This window comes from Sus scrofa, chromosome 15 (assembly GCF_000003025.6).
Source record: "Sus scrofa isolate TJ Tabasco breed Duroc chromosome 15, Sscrofa11.1, whole genome shotgun sequence".
NCBI classification, from domain to species: Eukaryota; Metazoa; Chordata; class Mammalia; order Artiodactyla; family Suidae; genus Sus; species Sus scrofa.
The window spans coordinates 82,579,352-82,599,005 of record NC_010457.5 but is presented as its reverse complement, the minus strand read 5'-3'; the positions used below and the strand labels follow the sequence as shown (position 1 = coordinate 82,599,005).

General features: G+C 39.9%; 1 pseudogene; it reads left to right on the top strand.

Moving 5' to 3' along the window:
- Positions 1,963-19,105, top strand: LOC110256916 (annotated as a pseudogene).

Sequence of the window (19,654 nt, the reverse complement as noted above, 5' to 3'; positions counted from 1 at the left end):
ATCAGTGATGCCCTGTTTCTAGGACAAAGAATAATTGCTCTGACCTCATAGTTACTCTTTTCAAGGACTCAGGTTTAAAGGTTATGAGGAGCTATTCAATTCAATTATTTCTAGTTCCCCTCTCACTTTTTCCACTGCCTTTCAATGTATGGTGGAATGTTCATTCATAATCATAGAACAGTTCAAGTAATACATGCTTCCAAGATTTTAAAACAAAGATTCATGATGGAGCATGATAATGTGAGAAAATAGAATGTGTACCTGTAGGTGTAACTGGGTCAACATGCTGTACAGTAGAAAAAAAACTGTATTGGGGAAATAACGATTAAAAAATAAATAAATAACTACAACAAAGATTCATTCATTCCCGTATTTACTCTTTCAACCAACATTTCTTAAGGACCCTGACATGCTCAGCACATATACCAGGTGCCAAAAGTCCAGGATATCCCGAGAATACCTTCTCAACTGCAAGCAATTGGCTATAGCTAACTTGAAATAAATTGCCCATTTTTGTGTTGTTTTCTCTACTTTTCTCTTTTTATCTTTTCTATATTTTTCATTTTTTATCTCTCTTGTTCTCTTTTTTCTCTGTTTTCCCCTTCTATTTCACTATCTTATTCTGCCATGTTATTTTCAAAAGCTGACTTTGTCTTCTTCTGTCTCTCCCACTTGTTTCACAGTACCAGTATTTATCAGTGGAAGAAAGGTAAACCACCACTCTGCCAGTTTAGGGTCATTTGGTAATTTTAGGCATCTGAGAGTATACCAAAAGGATGAAAAAAAAAAAGTGTAAACCGCTGAATGGGTGGATAAAGCTATTGGAAAAAGTAAAAATGCCTTATGACTTGGAAAGAAGAACCATATTTTCTGAACAAAAAGTTAGTTCCTGGATTAGTCAGGATTGTCTGGGTTTCCTTGTGGTAATAAACAGCCCCCAAATGTCAATGGCTAAATCCAAAAAAAGTTTATTTCTTGCTGATGTCCAACATGGGCCTGTGGAGGACTTGGCTCCACCAAGTCATTTAGGAATCCAGGATATTGCACCCTCTGTCATCTCCAAACATACTTCCAAGCCCACACTGCTGCAGAGACAGAGAGAGCTGGAGCATCTTCTGGAAATAAAATGCTTTGGCCTGGAAGTGATACACACTACCTCTGCTCACAACAGCAGACCAATGGCATGGCCTATCTACCTCCAAAGGGGCTGAGCTGTGCAGCCTTGGCTGACAAATAGGGCACCTGACTCATTAGTGTCCACTTGCCGACTCAGGGTCAGCAAGTTTGAGATGAAGACCATGGAAGATACCAAATGTCTGGCTGCTATGCCTCAAGGACAAGTATAGAACAAATAGCCAGCTGTGTTCTGCAGCAACAGACCTCAGTCCTAGCCCCTCTGGTTGCTTCTTTACAAGTGTATCTTCTGGATACACAAACTCCTTACCACCTCAGGCAGCCTCTTCTACAGCTCCTTGTTCATGAAGGCAGCATTTTTAATAAACCCATGTGTGTCTTTATTCAATAAAGCATCTATCTTAAATTACTAACATAATTCATCCCTAAAGTTGAAATACTCCTTTTAATTTACTTCTTTAATAAAGGAGGTGTGGGTTTTGTGAAGCTTAGACCTTTAGGAAGCATAACCATTCTGAGCTAAGACTGGGAGGCCATCCCTTCTCTGTGACACTGTGATGGAACAAGGCTCCCAGGGAACTAGGGTGTCAAGGATGATGGGACAGCTCCATCTGTTGTGGCCACCAACCTGAATACATAACTGAGTACATCACCTCCATCAGACATATTCTTTCAAAGTGAAATTAACTTTGTGGGGTTGCAATTGTAAAGTCTATTTGGCTGGTTCTGTGTAATGACCCAGGAGTTTGCAGACAAATGATTTTTGGGCTTCTGGACCTCCTGGAACACCAGAGATCAAGGTAATTCAATCCAGCTAAGAGAGGGTACATGTTCATGACTGATCCCTTGAAGGAGCCCAATCTAAAAGAGGAGAACAATGACAGAATCAGCTTGACACAGCGCCATTTAAGAGGTGAGGCTCCAAATCTAGGCCAATTATTTGCATCTTGACTGCTTAGTTATGAGCTTTTATGACCTTAAGCAAGTTATAGGACATCTTTAAACTTTAGTTTCCCATAAAATAAGGATGAAAATTGTACTTGTTTTAGAGGCTTGTTGTAAGAATTAAATGAGGCAATGATACTTAGCATAGTGCCTGGTTCATACCAAGTGGTCAGAATAGTAATAGCCATTATGTTATTAGTATTGTTCAGTGTAGCAAACATGCACAGAGTGTGACCATCAGCAAAACACTGTGCTAGACACTAAAAGGTATTCTTGAAGGAATAAGTCAGAGACTGCCTTCAGGGATTTGCAGATGTATGTGCGTGTATGTGTGTGTGTGAGAGAGAGAGAGAGAGAGAATTGGAAGATGTGTAAAGGTAGAATGAAGAGAGAAGAACCAGGAGAGGAAAAATACAAGATAACTAAAATAAAAATAAATATTGAATTGTGGGTTTCCTCTGTAATAGTTACTTTACATAGATAGATTTTTATATAACCAATCTCATTTAATGTTCCCACAACTCTCCAAGTTAAGCATTGTTAGTATCCCCATTTTACATTTGAAGAAAAGAAACTTTAGAAAGATGAGGTCAGTTGATGAATCGGTGACATATGGGGTTAGGCAAGTGGAGGTGGCATGGGGCAGGGCTGTGTGGTTGGCTTGACTGGAGCACAGGAGAGGGCTGGCTGAGTGGAACACAAGGTACCAGGCACTCCAGGCAGGTCCTACTCATAGCACAGGTGGTCATTGTCCACACAGAGTCCAAGGCCATCTCTGATTTTGTCCACACAGTCATTAGTGATATGCTATTTGACCAAGAAACGGAGGACTGCCTTGAAACAGTCATCACGTCTTTGAGAGGCTGGAAGACTAAAACAGGTATTCAGGACATACTGAGACTCAGCTTCAAATCTTGTGGCCAACCCAGGACATGCCAAAATGGCCACCAATGGCAAACTATCCATTGGTACTGCTGTAGGCAACAACTTCATGGTGATCCAATATTGACCACTAGATGGTGCCCTGCTGGGCTTGGTGACATACCTGACTGAGGACAGTTGTTAAACCCAAAATACCCTCTGTATCTCGCTAACTCTTGTTTGTCTTTCCAGCCCTACCAGACCAAGACCATCATCAGTACCAGAATTTTTACTCCCCCTCGCTGTTAAAATTTTTTTATGAATTCAGAAATAAAAACAAAAGTATAAAGAAAATTCCAGGTTCTTCTAGACTTGCCCCATTAAACACTTTGGGAAGAAAGGTAATCTCCATGTAAAATCTCCATTAAAATAACCTTGTGAGCTTATCTGAAATTAGCACCTCCAGAATTCTTGCTCTGACTCTTGGTCTGTTGACCTACTTGTGTCTTGATCTTATACTCGATAAGCCCCTCTAATCAGATAAGAAAACAGTTGAGCATTCCTAGACTATAGCCCAGCTGTAATGTTATTTGAAAATAGGAGTTCAGCTTGGGGTTTAGGCTTCTCCCTTTTTATTTGTGTATGATTTAGTGTTCATCCTGCACTAGACACTAAAATGCATTGTTTAATTATCTGAGCTCAACACACCATTTTATAATTCATTAGTCAGTTGCTCTTTGCAAAAGCTTATTTCTTATGAAACAAAAGTGGGAATCATGCAACTGGACTATTTATCTCTCTTTAGGGGTTGGGGGTTAATATCTGATAGCTCATAACATCTTTATTATAATGCATTTATAATGATTTACTGGAATCATTCTATGGCTAAGTATCTAATGTCAAAGCCGGGATCTGGCATGAAATAAAATGCTGTATCCTTGGGTAGCTCTAGGGAAAAAAAGGCCTCAGCCAATATTTTCTGTGTAATTCTACAAACTGTAATAAGGGTAGGGGTAATTGCCTTAATGTCAATTAAGCTATTAATAATGCCCATCTTGTCATTCCTAAATATAGCAGTGTCTCAATCATACATTACTGTCCCCTGTTAAGACTACACAGAAATGAGATCATAGCTGCTATGGATTGGGAAGACTGTCTAGCAGCCAGTCTTTCCTCTTTTACGTAAAAGAATATTTGGAAGTTGATTTACTTGTTTTTGATGAAAAACTTCTACTTAGACACACATATATATTTGTAAGGGCAAGTGTTGGCATTCCTTGTGAGCAGAGACAACCCAGCCTAAAAACTGTTCCTTATTCTGCTTCTAGATGACCAAAGTAGGGTGCTGCTTATCAGGACCAGTGTCCCAGGGCCCAGGCCCCTGATTCATGGGCCAGACAGTCCCGTAACAACCAGGCATTTTAAAGTTGGGACCACTCACTCCAGCTACACGTAGTGCTCTGCTGTGTTCCTGTTGTTCCCAGGCAATCTGGTAAACTCAGGTTTCTCAAGGACAGACAGCAGGGTAAAGCAAATGAGAATGAGACTCTGTCACAGAGTCAAGAGGCCAGTAGTCTATTGGCAAATTTCAGCAGATATGGTCAAGGGTAAAGGCGTATTTGGAATAGGGACTAGGAAGTGAATGGTGAGCTCTTGGTGAATAGAAAGAATGTTGTTAACTCTTCCCAGATCAGCTCTAAATCAGAACCACTTATCTCACAGTGAAGAAGGACCCAACAAGACCTCCCTCTGTAGTTGGCACTTATATTTCTCCTGGGCTAAGATTTCTGAGCAGTCACTTCCTTCTGCTCCCCTCGTTGGCCATCTTGGTGAAGTGAACTTCTACTTGATGATATTTAGAGCTCATTAATTTGCCCCAAGGAAGCTTATTGTGTGGCAGTTTAATGACAGAAACCTGTTTTAATGCAAATGGACATGTAATCCCACTAAGCCACTCTGAGGGTGTAAATTTAAAACAATTGCTATGAACTGACACCAGAGTTTAATAAGATGGAAGGCTAGTTCCCAGATCCTGGTATGCCCAGGGGAACCTGCCTGGACACCCAGCCCCTGCAGTTTTAGTGCAGCCAGCGGTTACCATGGCAATTAAAAGGGGCGGGAGCTTCAGCAAGTCTCTCTGAAGTGGTGGGGATCTAAGCACTAGGGGAGTGGGTGGGAGTGCAGGGAGTGGGAAGGCTCTGTGAAGAGAGGAAATGAAGGCTGAGTGGGTGTCTTCTGCTCATTATTCCTCAGGACACAAGGTTGGGGGAGACTCGACTGAAGCCCAGGAGGCAGCTTCTGCCCTTGCTTATTATAAATGCCTGATCCAGGCAAATCACCACAGAAAGAGCACCAGCATTGCCTGGGACCCCATCTCTTTCAGCAGGGAGAGGGAGAAGCTGCCTCTTCGGGGGTTGGAAATGAGACTGAGGAGGGAATTGTTTGTGAGTATTTGCTAGGTTATAATGCTATTGGATACTACATCATTCTCCGGAGAGCCCTGAATAAGGTTATTATGGGTGAAGTCATTTTTGTAATAAAGTTGGCTTTAACTCTGGGTCATAAATCATGGGTTTGGGTACGAAAAAAATTACTAAACATGCCTCCGTTACCACATACTGTCCTCCTTTTAAATACTTTGATTTTACTACAAATCCTCCATTGACTGAGATGGGGGAAATACACACAATGAGCAAATGATTCCTTCCGTCCCAGGCAGCAGCCCTGCCGGCATCTGGGCCTCCCGGAATGATTTCCTGAGGTGTGATGTTATTTATGGCGTGCTTTCTCTATCAAAAAGGCAAACAGCATCCCGAGTGACCCCGGAGCATTTGCATCATTGCTTCTCTTGCTAATTGATTCATCCCCTGGCAGGGCCTGAGACACGGGCTGTTAGCTGGACACTCTCCCAGCTGCAGATCCTGTGGATTAAGGTGCATAATAAGCAAAGACGTTAATAAAATTGTTAAATGTCAAAACTGCAAAACCCACACCTCTTCAGAGTCCATCAGCTCTTCTGGAATGGTTCCATAAAATACCATCTCCTCCCCTTGTCCTTTTCTCAGTCTAAACTTCATAACCTTTGTTAAGAGAGAAGATTAAGAACTGTTATTAACAACACTGATTGTTTAATTTCTTTCATAACTTCTTCCTTTCAAAGAAGAGTCCGGCACAGAATGAAAAGGAATGTTATCATATGAAGTGCATTTCAGATGTAATAAAGCAGAAAGGAGAGGGTGGCCCCAGTGGCAGTTGTAAGAGGGACAAAGTGTGGATCTCTATAGCTCAGTGGCTGCAAAGCAGAAAATGAAGATTGTAAAAACGTCACATAAAGAAAAAATGCACAGTGGATTCGTTTTGCGATGCCCATAATTCAGTAATGCCTTTAAGTAGCTAGAAGAAATATAATAAATGTTTTTCCACAACATTGATCATACTGTATCAGAGGAAATATTAGTGTGCAGGGAGCCATGATTATACTGGTAGTAATTCTCGGTGCAGAAAACTAGTAGAAGATGGGACCCTTTATGGGCCAAACTTTTATTGGCTGCAGTTATTTACCTTTAAGAATACGCCTAATACATTGTCCTATAGCTAAATATTTTTGTGAAAATTCAAACCAGCAGTATCAGTAAATCAGAAATCCTGCTACCATTTTATAGAATTTATATATATATATTTTCCTATAGATGCTATGATATGTTCCAGAATACACAACCAGCCAATTGACCATGTAAAAATTCTAGAATGTCTGTAAAACAGATTCTTCTTCTGTATTCTGAACCTGGATAGGAGCAGACAGGTTTATGACATGTGATTCCATCCAAATGCCACCAGTATATTTATAAGATCTCTCTGAAGAAATTAAACGGATTATTAGATTATATACTGCAGTAAAACTACACCCGAAGCTGTAAGCCAGGAAAGGATATGCATGTTGTACAACTGCTTTTTTTTTTTTTTTTTTTTTTTTTTTGGGTCCTGAAACTCTGAAGAAAGCCTTGCAAGGCAGGATTTTTCTTTAGGGAGAAAAGAAGGGAACTGATGCCACATGCCAGCCTCTTGCTCCTCGGACTGGCAGGAGCTGGTAATGCGTTAGCTGTGGCCATCTTGGTGTCGGAGACCCTGGCCTATCAAGGGAAAGTTCTGCCTTTCACTCTGGAGGGGCCCCAGCCTTGAGAAATCATCAAATCATAGTTTCAGGGTGCACAAGATAAGAGCAGATAAGAGCCAGCCCAGCCAGACGCCAGCAGAACTGAAAGGAGATGTGAGCGTCGCGTGTACTAATTCTCTGTATATTGCTCACAAAGAAGCAAGAAGCCAGAGGCATCTCCAAGTGAAGATATTCGGAGAGCAGTGATAGAAACGCGCCTTCTTTTGCTTCAGAATCTGGATAATCCAGCTTGCAGATCAAAGGCCTTGTAAAAGCAAACAAACCTGGCCGAAGCCTGCAGATTTACCTGCTCTGTTTCAGTGCATATCTCCCCTAACTCTCACTGACACAGTGAGAATGGTTTCCCAGACTTGCCTTGCAGAGACCATCCCCATCTCTTTGTCCTGGTGCTTTCTGCTGAGCACCTGTCCCAGGTTTCATGCACACCACACATGCTCCTTCAGTCTGCCACAGCTTCTGTGAGGTTCTTTCTCCTCTCTTAGGGCACAATCCAGGTATAGGAGCTAAAGGGCATTAGGAGCTTCTTATGGAATTATGGCTTGATTTTCTTCTTGGAGTTGGATAGGTGTTCAGTTGTTTGTTTTTACCCTCTCTGACAAGGAGGGCTTGAAAGAGGCCAGCAGTAAGTTCTTTCCATCTTGAGAACTCTAAGGAGGGAGGCAGATGAAAGGGAAAAAACCCAATATTGGGGGGGAATCTAAGAATGAGAAATGACTTGGCACAAGATGACAGTTTCTCTGAAGGAGTGCCTCATGGGAAGTTTGTAAGCAGTCACCTGATGTGCTCAGCACTGACATGGGCATAAATAACTTATAGGCCCAGGTGACCTAACAGACTCCGGTTGAGAGTTCTTTGCCAGCATGACGGAGGGGGATGCCTTGCCAGCATCCTCTTACAAGTGGCACCGTTCTAGGTACTTTGAAGCAATAGCAGCTATTCTCAGATTTTTTTTTAAATAAAAATGATTATTTTTATTAATTTTTATCTTAGTTAATTGGCTGGTAGTTGAAGGAATGCAATTTAAAACAAAAAATTGGGGGGAGGCTAGTATCTCTTTGAATTCCCTCTTTAAATATATTGTCACCCAATGGACTAATTGCTAAAACTTGTTAAAGATCAGTGAGTAGCTCTTTCTCCTCCCTCTCTCCCTCCTTCTCTCCCTCCTTTCCCTCCTTCCCTTCTTCCTTCCTTCCTCCCTTTCCTCCTCTCCTTTATTTTCCATTCCTTTTCTTCTCTATCCCCTTCTTTTTTCTCTTCATCTTCAATGACTTGGAAAAAATAGTAATGAACTCCTTAGAGCAATTCCACAACAATGTTCAGGGTCACAGATGCCTTCCCTGGAGTATTTACCAGAGGAGTCAAGTACAGCTTTCATTTTTGCTGTGTCTGCAGCATGTATGCCATCTCATTTGTGCTTGCAAAAATATCTAAGTGTGTTTATGAGGGTCAGGGAGATCCTTGGAGAGTAGACCCACTATAATTTTAGTAAAATTTAAAAACATCAAAATAACACTAACAGAATAACAGACTTTGGAAACTACTTAGGAAATAAACAAAGTACATTTTGCTTTACTTGGCATACAGCTTGAATTATTGACTTAAGAATGTAGACAACGATGATATGGAATCTTTGATTATAATAAAACATTTTATATTTTAAAATGAAATACACTTGTAATTATCTCCACAACCGCTGGATGTCACTGTTGCATACGTCTGGCAGTAAAAACTTTCCATTTAGGCAATCTGAAACTGGAATTTTAAGGGCTATCATTTTACCTCCTTGACACTCTACTTTTTGATTGAACACATGCTATCATGTTAAGACAACTCTCTTCTCCATTCAGTGTAGTCACCCTAGTTCTCAGTTATGGCACTCTACTGGGAATTCTTCTAATTTACACAGAATGAGCTTCCTCAAACACAATTATGTTCTTCACTGTATTTAAAAGAAGTATGGTACTTTTATAATACGTCCCAACATTGTGTATTAATTATAACTAGCACATTCTGGATACCAAATGGGGTGAAGTGAGTACATAATCATAAAATACCCTGGATTTATAAAGTGCCTTTTTTCCCCTCAAAGAGCTTACAACAGTTTCATATCTATTTGCTCATCTGTCTTCCCAACATCCCTAGGGGGTTACCTGCTTTAATGCTTTTGTGAGTCAAAGTTGACCTGTGAAATAAATTGAATGAAGTAATTATTTTCACTGGCATCCCAAGAGTAAAGCAAAAGCAAACACTGAACATGTGTTCCAGACAGCTAATTATAGTTTGCAAAAGTAACTCGTGGAAATTTTGGTAGTTCTGGGGGTTTTTTCAATTACTTTTAAAATTTCTTAATTCATAGACCCTTGACTTCTTCTTTTAAATATGCATTTATAAAAATCTGGGCCATCTTGTACAGCTGACGTTATACAGAAACTAGATCTGAAGACTTTTCCAAACCTGAAAAAAAGCCTGGCGCAGTAGAAGTGCTAGACTAGAGCATGACCAAGGGAAAGAAACATGCAAACCAACTGGAACAGTAGTTAGCTTTCTCTACAGTTAGAAATGACCATGAGCTTCACTTTAGCTGTTTGGTTTAGTCTCTTTCTTTTTCCTAAAACCTTGGAGTTGTTTTCTTTAACTTCCTCCCTTGCCTTTGCACTGGGGAAGCCAGAGCTGTTCCTGGAGGACTATTGGCCTAGACTTTAGGGGGAGGTGGGGAAGAGAGTCCTTTCTGTTCTGGTGAATAATCAGAGAGCTGTGTTGCCTGCCATCTACAAGATGCTTTGATCCAAAATTTCAGTCATTGTTTCCACATTTAGGGGTTGGAATGAACATCAAAGAAGTGGGTGTATGGAATTTACTGAATGCCAAAGAAGTACAATAACATACAGAGGATATAAGCAAATCCCAGTGGCAAAATTTGCTGCCAATTCTTGCACATAATAGAGGCCCTATAGTGACAGTCTCTCTTTGACAAATACATAATGATATCAATGCCAAGGGAAGGAACTAGCATGCTGAAAGGTGAATAAAAGATTTGGGAACAATTCCGTGGACTTACACATTTCCTTAGTGTGTTTTTATACAACAAGGAAAGCAGATGACACAAATGCATTAGGTAATCATTGGCATTGGACAGGGCTGCAAACTCACCAGCAGTTTTAAACCGACCCGGTTCTTTCCGGATGCAGCTCTAAAGATGAAAATAAAATGTGATTAGGAATTATTCATCTTCTGGAGGAAAAAAAAAGGAACAAGGAAAGTGAAAATAGCTTTCTTGTTCTGTCTTGGATAGCTCCAGATTTTAAAGCCCATATGTTGTTTGCTATAACTTCTTCGCCTCCCAGGGCCAATGCATTCCTAACACTTCAGCTAGAGCACTGCACAGAGGAGCTAGGAATTTAGGGCTCATTTGTATCCGCTGTCTTTGTTCAGATATGGATTAATTTTGGTTTTAATTTCAGTGGGTGCGCATAAAGTAAAATCCACAGAACTGAAACCACTGAAATCAGGCCATCGTGTGATCATCTAAAAACCTACTTTTCAAGCTCCTTTAAGTTTTATTTTTGAAATAAAAACAATAAAACGACTGTAAAAAGTTTCCAAAAGCGTTGACATTATGAGCAATTGCTAACCAAGGCTATTCCCAGAATGATGAAGCAAATTTGGATATAATTCTAGAAAAGCTAACTGCCCTGCAGTGCCAGCTATAAATATTTCATTCAGAAGGTGATTTGATAAGATTCCTGTGGTACATGGCTCTTGCCTCCAGGGCCAGGTATCCATGTAGAGGCATATTGTGCTGTTGTCACCAGGGTCAGCATTGGAGGGCAAAGCAGATTCTTGCCTGAAAGCTTCCATCCTTTTACCGCGGGGATGAGTATGTAAGCGTCTTGGAGGCTGCTTTAAAAAACCAGACTGGTTGTGGATGTTTAAAGGAAAGAGTCTCAAAAGTGCCACAGTACATGCAAACAGCTTATAGGGTTCGTGAGCACAGTCTGGTAATGAATCATGTACGAGCAAGACCAAGATGTCTTATTTGAAACCCTCCTGGGTTAAGCAAAAATTTGTGCCAGCTGCAAATAGAGCCAGCATTTCTGTCCTTTGCATTAGGCAGTCAGGGGCTGTTTGCTTATGTACACCAAGACTATTTCCAACACAGCCTCCACAGTTCTTCAGTGCCTCTTACAAAATTTCTCCTACAACCTTGCACTGCATAATAAAGGAGCTCATAGAAGGATTCTGCTCTGTTTATTGTGCATGTTAAGTAAATGAAATGATTTTCATTATTTCAAACTCTATAATGAAATGACTGAGTGCCCAGCAACATTAGAAATTGGACAAACAAGTATTCAACTGGCTGGATGAACCATAGCTTTCTGGCATTAAAAGTGTAATATTTATGAGTTAATTTAATCATAGAAGAAAATATTGAGTAGGTGACTGAGTAAAATGATGACTGTGTATTATGTTTTTGCCATGCAGCTGGATAAACATATTCAATGACAGACCTTGGCAAGAACTGCAAAGATGCTCTTGACAATGGCATGAATAAATATTAGGTGCTGCCTAGAATTCACTGCATTTGAGGTCTTGAGCAAAGCCAGATGAGTTTTAGCAGGAAAATATGAAGAAGCCATGTATGCACATTAGGATTATGAAAACATTGGGCTCTTTCTCTGCTGCCCAGGAATTGCTCTAACATTCATTTTCATCTACATCACTGACAGATTTTTTTAACACATTATCTTTGCACTTCTGGGAGTGTACTTTAACATTAAGACCCAGCTTTGGGAATGCTCCTGGTAAGCTTCTCAACCACATGGACTTGGAGAGAAAAGAAATGCTTTGCCTAGACTACAGAAAGCTGACAAAAAATATTGTATTTTGTAGCGACACAATTCAGTCTATTTAAACAGTAGATTTTAAAATTTCTTTAGATTGATTCTTGAATTTCTTTAGAATATTTGGTTTCAGATTCCAAGAAGAACCATAAGAGAAAACAACAGTTGGGTATTTTGAAGAGAGGAGATGGGCAATATTAACAGTCACCGAATGAAGCATTTGATCCAGGGCAAAAAGAACCAGTGTGCAAAAAGAAACATGTCTTTGTGGGGGTTTTCCCCCACAAGATCACCATTTTACCAGTTAAAAAAATCTTTTATTCCAGCTTTATTGAGGCATAAATGATATATAACATTATATAAGTTTCAGGTATAAAACATTGATTTAGTACATGTATGTTGTGAAATGATTACCACTATGGAGCTAAGACCTTCATCACCTCACATAATTACCCTTTCTTTTTTTTTTTTTTGTGGTGAGAACATTTAAGATCTAGTCTCTTAGCAACTTTCAAATATATAATACAATATTGTTAACTGTAATCACCAATTATAATTGTACATTAGATCCCCCAAACCTTATCATCTAACTGAAAGTTTGACCAACATTTCCCCATCTCCCTTACCCCCAGCCCCTGGTAACCAGCATTCTACTCTCTGTTTCTGAGTTTGGCTTTTTTAGATTCTACGCATAAGTGAAATCATATAGTATCTGTGTTTCTCTGTCCGACTTACTTCACTTAACATGCCCCCAACTTTCATCCATGTTGTCACAAATGGCAGAATTTCCTTCTTTCTCATGACTGAATAATATTCCATTGTATATATACCACATCTTCTTTTTTGTTGAAATATAGCTGATTTACAATATTATATTAGTTTCAGGTATACAACATATTTATTCAGTATCTTTGCAGATTATATCCCATTATAAGTTATTTCAAGATAGTGGCTGGAATTCCCTATATACCACATCTTCTTTCTCTATTCGTCTGGTGATGAACAGTTAGGTTGTGTATTTTTGGCTATTATGAATGATGCTACAATGAATATGGGAGTACAGGTATCTCTTCAAGATCCTGGTTTTAATTGTATCGAATATATACCCAGAAGCAGGGTTTCTGGATCATACTGTAGTTATACTTTTAATTTTTTGAGGAACTTCTATACTGTTTTCCACAGTGGCTACATCAATTTACATTCCTACCAACAGTGTGCCAGGATTCCATTTCCTCCACATCGTTGCCAAGGATCTTAATTTTTTGAGAATAGCTATTCTAATATGTGTGAAGTGATATCTTATTATGGTTTTGATTTGCAGATCCCTAATGATTGGTGATGCTGAGCATCTTTTCATGTACCTGTTGGCTTTTGTGTGTCTTCTTTGGAAAAGACCTGTCTGTTCAGGTTCTTTGCTTATTTTTTAATTGGACTTTTTCTTTTTTCTTTTTTTTTTTTGTTTTTGTTTTTTGGTATTGAGTTGTATGAAGTTCTTTATTTTGAACATTAAATGCATATCAAATATACAATTTTAAATATTTCCTCCCATTCCATAGAATGGCTTTTTATTTTGTTAACTGTTTTGTTTGCTTTTTAGTTTGATGTCATTCCATGTATTATTTTTTGATTTTTTTTGCTTGTGCTTTTGGTGTCATACTAAAAAAAAAATATTTTCAAGACCAGTGTCAAAGGGTTTTTCCCCTGTCTTTTCTTCTAGGAGTTTTATGGTTTCATGTCCTATGTTTAAGTTTTAAATCCATTTTGAGTAAGTGTTTGTGAGTGGTGTAAGATAGGGGTCCAGTTTTATTCTTCTGTATGTATCTATAGTTTTCTCAACACCATTTATTGAAGAGACTGTCCTTTCCCCATTGAGTATTCTTGGCTCCCTTATCAAATACTAGTTGACTGTGTATGCAAGGGTTTATTTCTACGGTGGTTTATTTCTGGGGTCTTTATTCTGCTCCATTTGCACAAGTGTCTATTTTTTTAAGATTTTTATTTTTTCTATTATAGTTGGTTTACAATGTTCTGTCAATTTCTGCTGTACTGCAAAGTGACCCCAATCATATCTATACATAAATTCTTTTTCTCACATTATTCTCCATTATGTTCAAGTGACTGCCAGTGCAATACTGTTCTGATTACTGTGGCTTTGTAGTATAGTTTGAAATCAGGACATGTGATGCTGCCTACTTTGTTCCTCTTTCTCAGGTTGTTTTGGCTATTTTGAGTCTTGTAGTTCCATAGAAATTTTAGAATTTTTTTTTCTATTGCTATGAAAAATGGCATTGGAATTTAATAGGGATTGCATTGAACCTGTGGGTGGTATGGGTAGTGTGGATATTTTAACAATATTGTACAAGAAATAGCTTTCTATTTACTTGTGTTTTCAGTTTTGTTCATCACATTCTTACCACTTTCAGCATATAGGTTTTTACCTCCTTGGTTAAATTTATTCCTAAGTATTTTATTGTTATTGATTTTATTGTGAATGTGATTATTTTCTTAATTTTTTATTGTGATATTTCATTGTTAGTGAGTAGAAACACAACTGATTTCCACATGTTGATTTTATATCCTGCAACTTTACTGAATTTATTGATTAGTTAGCTTTAACAGGTTTTGTGTGTGTGTGTGTGTGAAGTCTTTAGGACTATCTGTATATAAGATCATATCATCTGAAGACAAAAAAAAATTTAATTCTTTCTTTCCAATTTGTATGTCTTTTATTTTATTTTTTTATCTGATTATTTTGGCTAGGACTTCTAGTACTATGTTAAATAAGAGTGGTGAAAGTGGGCATCGTTGTCTTTTTTTTTTAAGGCCTGCACCTGTGGCATATGGAGCTTCCCAGGCTAGGGGTCAAATCAGAGCTATGTCTGTCAGCCTACACCACAGCCACAGCAATGCCAGATCTGAGCCACATCTGCAGCCTATACCACAGCCCAGCAACCTGTCATAGCCTGATTATTTTGTAAAGTGCGATAAAAAATAACTTAAAATGGTATTTTTAAAAAGTCAGTGAACACAAAATTCAAGTCCATTTTTGAACTGGATTCAACAAATATAAACTTAGATTGCCATATGGCTCTCACCAGCACTAAATGTTTCCTTTCAATTCTGTTCTTGTCTCATCTCTGAAAGAACCAACAGATTACAGACTGTGGGCCTTACTTTGAGCAGCCTTGTCATAAAGAACAGTGAGGGACCCCAAAGCCCTGTCATTTCCATACTGTTTTCTTCCTATAGAGCTCAAAGTGCTCCCATGAAAGCAGGGGATGCACAGGTCAGCAGGACTCAGGCCCTCACATTCACTGGTGCAAAGCTAGCGCACAGGGCATGACTGAGATACCACAAGATAAACTACTTTTTCTTTTCTTTTTTTTTTCCAGCCGCACCCAAGATATGGAAGTTCCTGGGCCAGGGACTGAATATGAGCCAGAGCGTGATCTACACCACAGCTGCAGCAAGGCCAGATCCTTAACATACTATGCTGGGCTGGGGATTGAACCTGCAACACCACAGAGACAAGCCAGATCATTAACCCACTGTGCCACATCAGGAACTCCAAAATAAGCTAGTTTTTGCTGGTGCCACCCATTCTTTCAGCTGGGAAATTACGCACAGCTAAGCAGTGGGATGTTCTGTGCAGATGCACAGGTGTGGAAACAGTTTGTGATAGGCAGGTTTATGGCAAATAAACACATTGTATGATATACTGTAATCAACTATATAAACAACTTTAAAATTGTCTATACTTCATATTTCCAGCATTTGGCTTTGTTAATCATATGTCTTCTTGACAGCAATTAAATAACCTTGAGAGAAAATGTACACCTGCTGTCTCCCCTGGGGAAACTACATCTCTTTTGTGAATGACATAAGTTCTCCATAAAACATAAGCAAAGATAGGAGAATTGAATTTGGAGATATGTCTCCTTCCTCTTTTGTTTCATCTCTGGTTGAATTGGAGGACATGTTTTAATACAGCTAATCTTTCACTGATTCTTATTCTAAGATTCTTGTCAAACCCAAATATTTCCCAGGTGGGCAAACTGGAGACAGTACATACCTGAGGTTGTGATGGGTATCACTTAGTGGGGAAGGTCTTACATTTGCCTCACTTGGCCTGTACTTTCACCCTCCTCAACTTCTGGACCCCAGCAGTCTTTGTTTTTGTTTTGTTTTGTTTTGTTTTTTAGGGCCACACCTATGGCATATGGAAGTTCCCAGGCTAGGTGTCGAATCAGAGCTGTGGCTGCCAGCTTACGCCACAGCCAAAGCAATGCAGGATCCAGCTTGTGTCTGCGACCTACACCACAGCTCATGACAAGGCCAGATCCTTAACACACTGAGCGAGGCCAGGGATTGAACCTGCATCCTCATGCATATTAGTTGGTTTTATTACCACTGAGCCGTAACAGGAACTCCCTGGACCCCAGCACTCTTAATTCTTTCTGATTTCTGCAGCCTATCTCATCTATTTTTCATAAACACCATACTGGTTCTGTTTTCCTTAAAACAAAGCAAAACAAAATGTTTTCTTGAGTCAGGTTCCAAACAAGCTCCATTCATTAGGATTAGTGAATTAAAAGTCAACTTCAATAGACAGATGTCCTTACTCTTAAGATGGGATGGCTGCTGCTGACTTGGAAGGCCAGGTGAGTGCTTGGGGCTCAGTGCAGGCTGGGTGCCCTTGCACCTGGGATGCCCTGAATCTACACTCCAGGCTGGTTCGATGAGGCAACATTTGAGGTGTTAGTGCCCCAGGGCACGTTCTGGGTGCTGGCCCAGGAGTGTGGAGTGTTCTGGTGGCACTGGAAGGGGAGCAGCCACCCCAGTACCAGCACTTCAGGCATGACAACCACCCACCATGCTTCAGCTACAGGGATTTGGGACCATGCATGGTTCACTGTCCACCTCTTCCACCCCTAGTGGGCTGAATTCTTCCAGGCTGCATATTTAGTCTTGAGCACAAAGCATCACCAAGGCCTCACAAACTGGCCAAGTCCTGTGTCTTGGAGCTGAAGCTTGGAGGACCTGAGGCCCCACTGTGTTTTGATGAACTGATGAGTTGGGAACAGCTGTCTAGAAGAGGAACAAATGCCTACGGGCTCTACCATCCACACTTAGAATGCCTCCATCCACTCTACCTACTTTTAGTAAAAATGGCCTCAAAACACAGCATTTTTCAGTGCAAAAACAATGTCAGAGCTATTTGACCTAATTTGATTTTTTGGAGGTTTGTTTTTTTGTTTGATTTGGTTTTGGGGCTGTGGCATAAGAAAGTTCATGGGCCAGGGATCGAATCAGCATCACAGCAGCAACCCACACCAAGCTGTGACAACATAGGATCCTTAACCCACTGAGTCACCAGAGAACTCCACGACCTTGTTAATAGGTAGGAACTTGACTTAAATTGGTCTGATGTAGAATGAGCATGTCTCTAATACATATTGGAACTCTACAGATTTTCTTTCTCGGCTCTACGACAGCCTTGTCAAGGATGAAGTAGTAGTGATTCATGATGGCATCAGAAATACTTCTATTGTCACAGAGGGTGCTAGAACTATCGAGGTAACTTCAAGCCAGGGAGATGGCTAGATTACAAGTGGGAGGTGTTCACCACTATGAACAAGGCACCCTAGGACTCTTTTTGGATCATGTCTGACATTGAGAGAGAATATGAAATCATTTCAGAACTGGTTCAGACAGTAAGTTTGGGAGCCAACTACCTTCTCAACATTGAACCAACTGAGATAAAGATAAAGATTTTTATCATCTTCAAATAAAGGTGTCTTGCTGCTGGGAAGTGACTGAGTATAATGGGGAAGCTATCTATGCATCTAAACTATGGAGGGTACAATGGGAAAGGAACAAGGCATCTGTGTGGTGTACCTTAAAAAGATAAGTTAATTATGCCATTGTACTGCACTGGTCAAAAAAATGGAGTCTTAAACCTTCACTCCCCCATAACTATCTCACCTACAAAGGTAAGGATGCTAGGATCCAAAAAGATCTAAAGTGGTCCACAGATCTGGATAAAGGCCTTCTCTTTTCTTTGACCTCACTCTCTGCTCTCCCAGTTGAGTTTGCTTGGACTGTAGAACTGACAGGAATGGAGTTCAAGAGGAAAGGGTCATTGTCTGGCTGTTTGCTGCTTTTATTTTCCTCATATAGTAATATCAGTATAATAATTTTCTTCCCCATCCAAAGATGGCTTTTCCAACATATTTTAATCAAAGGAACTGAGTGCATTATATTGATGACTCAATGAACCAGTGTTTTGAGCTCTATTGCCAGCATACCTTGCTCTGGTCAGCAAAAGAATGGACTGAATAATTAAGCCCCTGAGTTCATCCATTCCTACCTTTAGAAGTTATCTACAATGGAAACCTCCCTCCACTCTCTGTGTTTGATAAACTTACTTGCTTACTCCTTGACTTTAGTTAAAGAATAAACCAAGTCACCTGTTGCCAATGGAGGGGGAGGGAGGAGGTGGAAAGAGTTTGGCAAATTCAGCCATATGTTCTTTATTTGGCATCAATTATCACCAACCCCCCAAACAGCACCCCCTTCCCCCACCTACCAAGTGCAGGAAAGCCTGGAGGGGAAGGAAAAGGCTTGCTAGGCTGCTAATGTTCACTCTTCAGAAGTTCATAAAGCAAAGCATGAGCTCTGAATTCAGTCTGTTTACAGTGATACTATTAAGAAAATGGATGTATTCTACTCTACCTTTTCAAATGTGATCAAATAAATAAATTTGCATGCTAACAAAATTTATAGGTCTCCCTACTATCTCTTTATCGTTTTCTTTTTCCTTGAAATGTTTGTTACTGTTGAAGAAACAGGCTGCTTGTCCTGAGACTTCTAACAGTTTGGATCTTGTTGATTGTGTCCTCGTGATGTTGTTTAAAGTGATCCTCTGTGTTGTAAACTGTAAAAAAACAAACAACAAAAAACTGATCTCAGAGTAACGAAAGAATCAAAGGGAACTTTCTCTTTACAGATGTTTTTCAACAAATAAACTAATAAGGAATGACAGAATTAGGATATCACCATTTGCAACCTCCTAATGAATTAATGGATCTGGGAAAAGACCACCAACGGTTGCGCACATCACCAAAAAGAGACAATCAGGAATTATATACCTCCTGGATTTCCCATCGTGGCGCAGTGGTTAACCATGAGAAACCATGAGGTTGCGGGTTCGATCCCTGGCCTTGCTCAGTGGGTTAAGGATCCGGCATTGCCGTGAGCTGTGGTGTAGGTCGCAAATGCGGCTTGGATCCCACGTTGCTGTGGCTTTGGTGTAGGACGGCGGCTACAGCTCCGATTAGACTCCTAGCCTGGGAAGCTCCACATGTGTGTGTGCAGCCCTAGAAAAGGCAAAAAGATGAAAAAAAAAAAAAAAGGATTATATACCTCCAAATAGAACTACATGTGAAATATTCTTGACAAAATAATTGAACCTCAATCTTATCTTATCCAGCCTCTATATCTACCTACCAATTTACAGTTTACAACGCAGAGGATCAAGCCATTTTTTCCAAGAGGTTTGGTTCCTTTTGGTGGGAAATAGTATTTAGAGACACAATCAGGGTTCTGGAAGTGTTTTTTGTTGTTGGGTTAGCCATTGTTTACAGGCTGTTTCAGTGGACAGAACTAAAATGTGAGTACTTTCAAAACATAAAACATA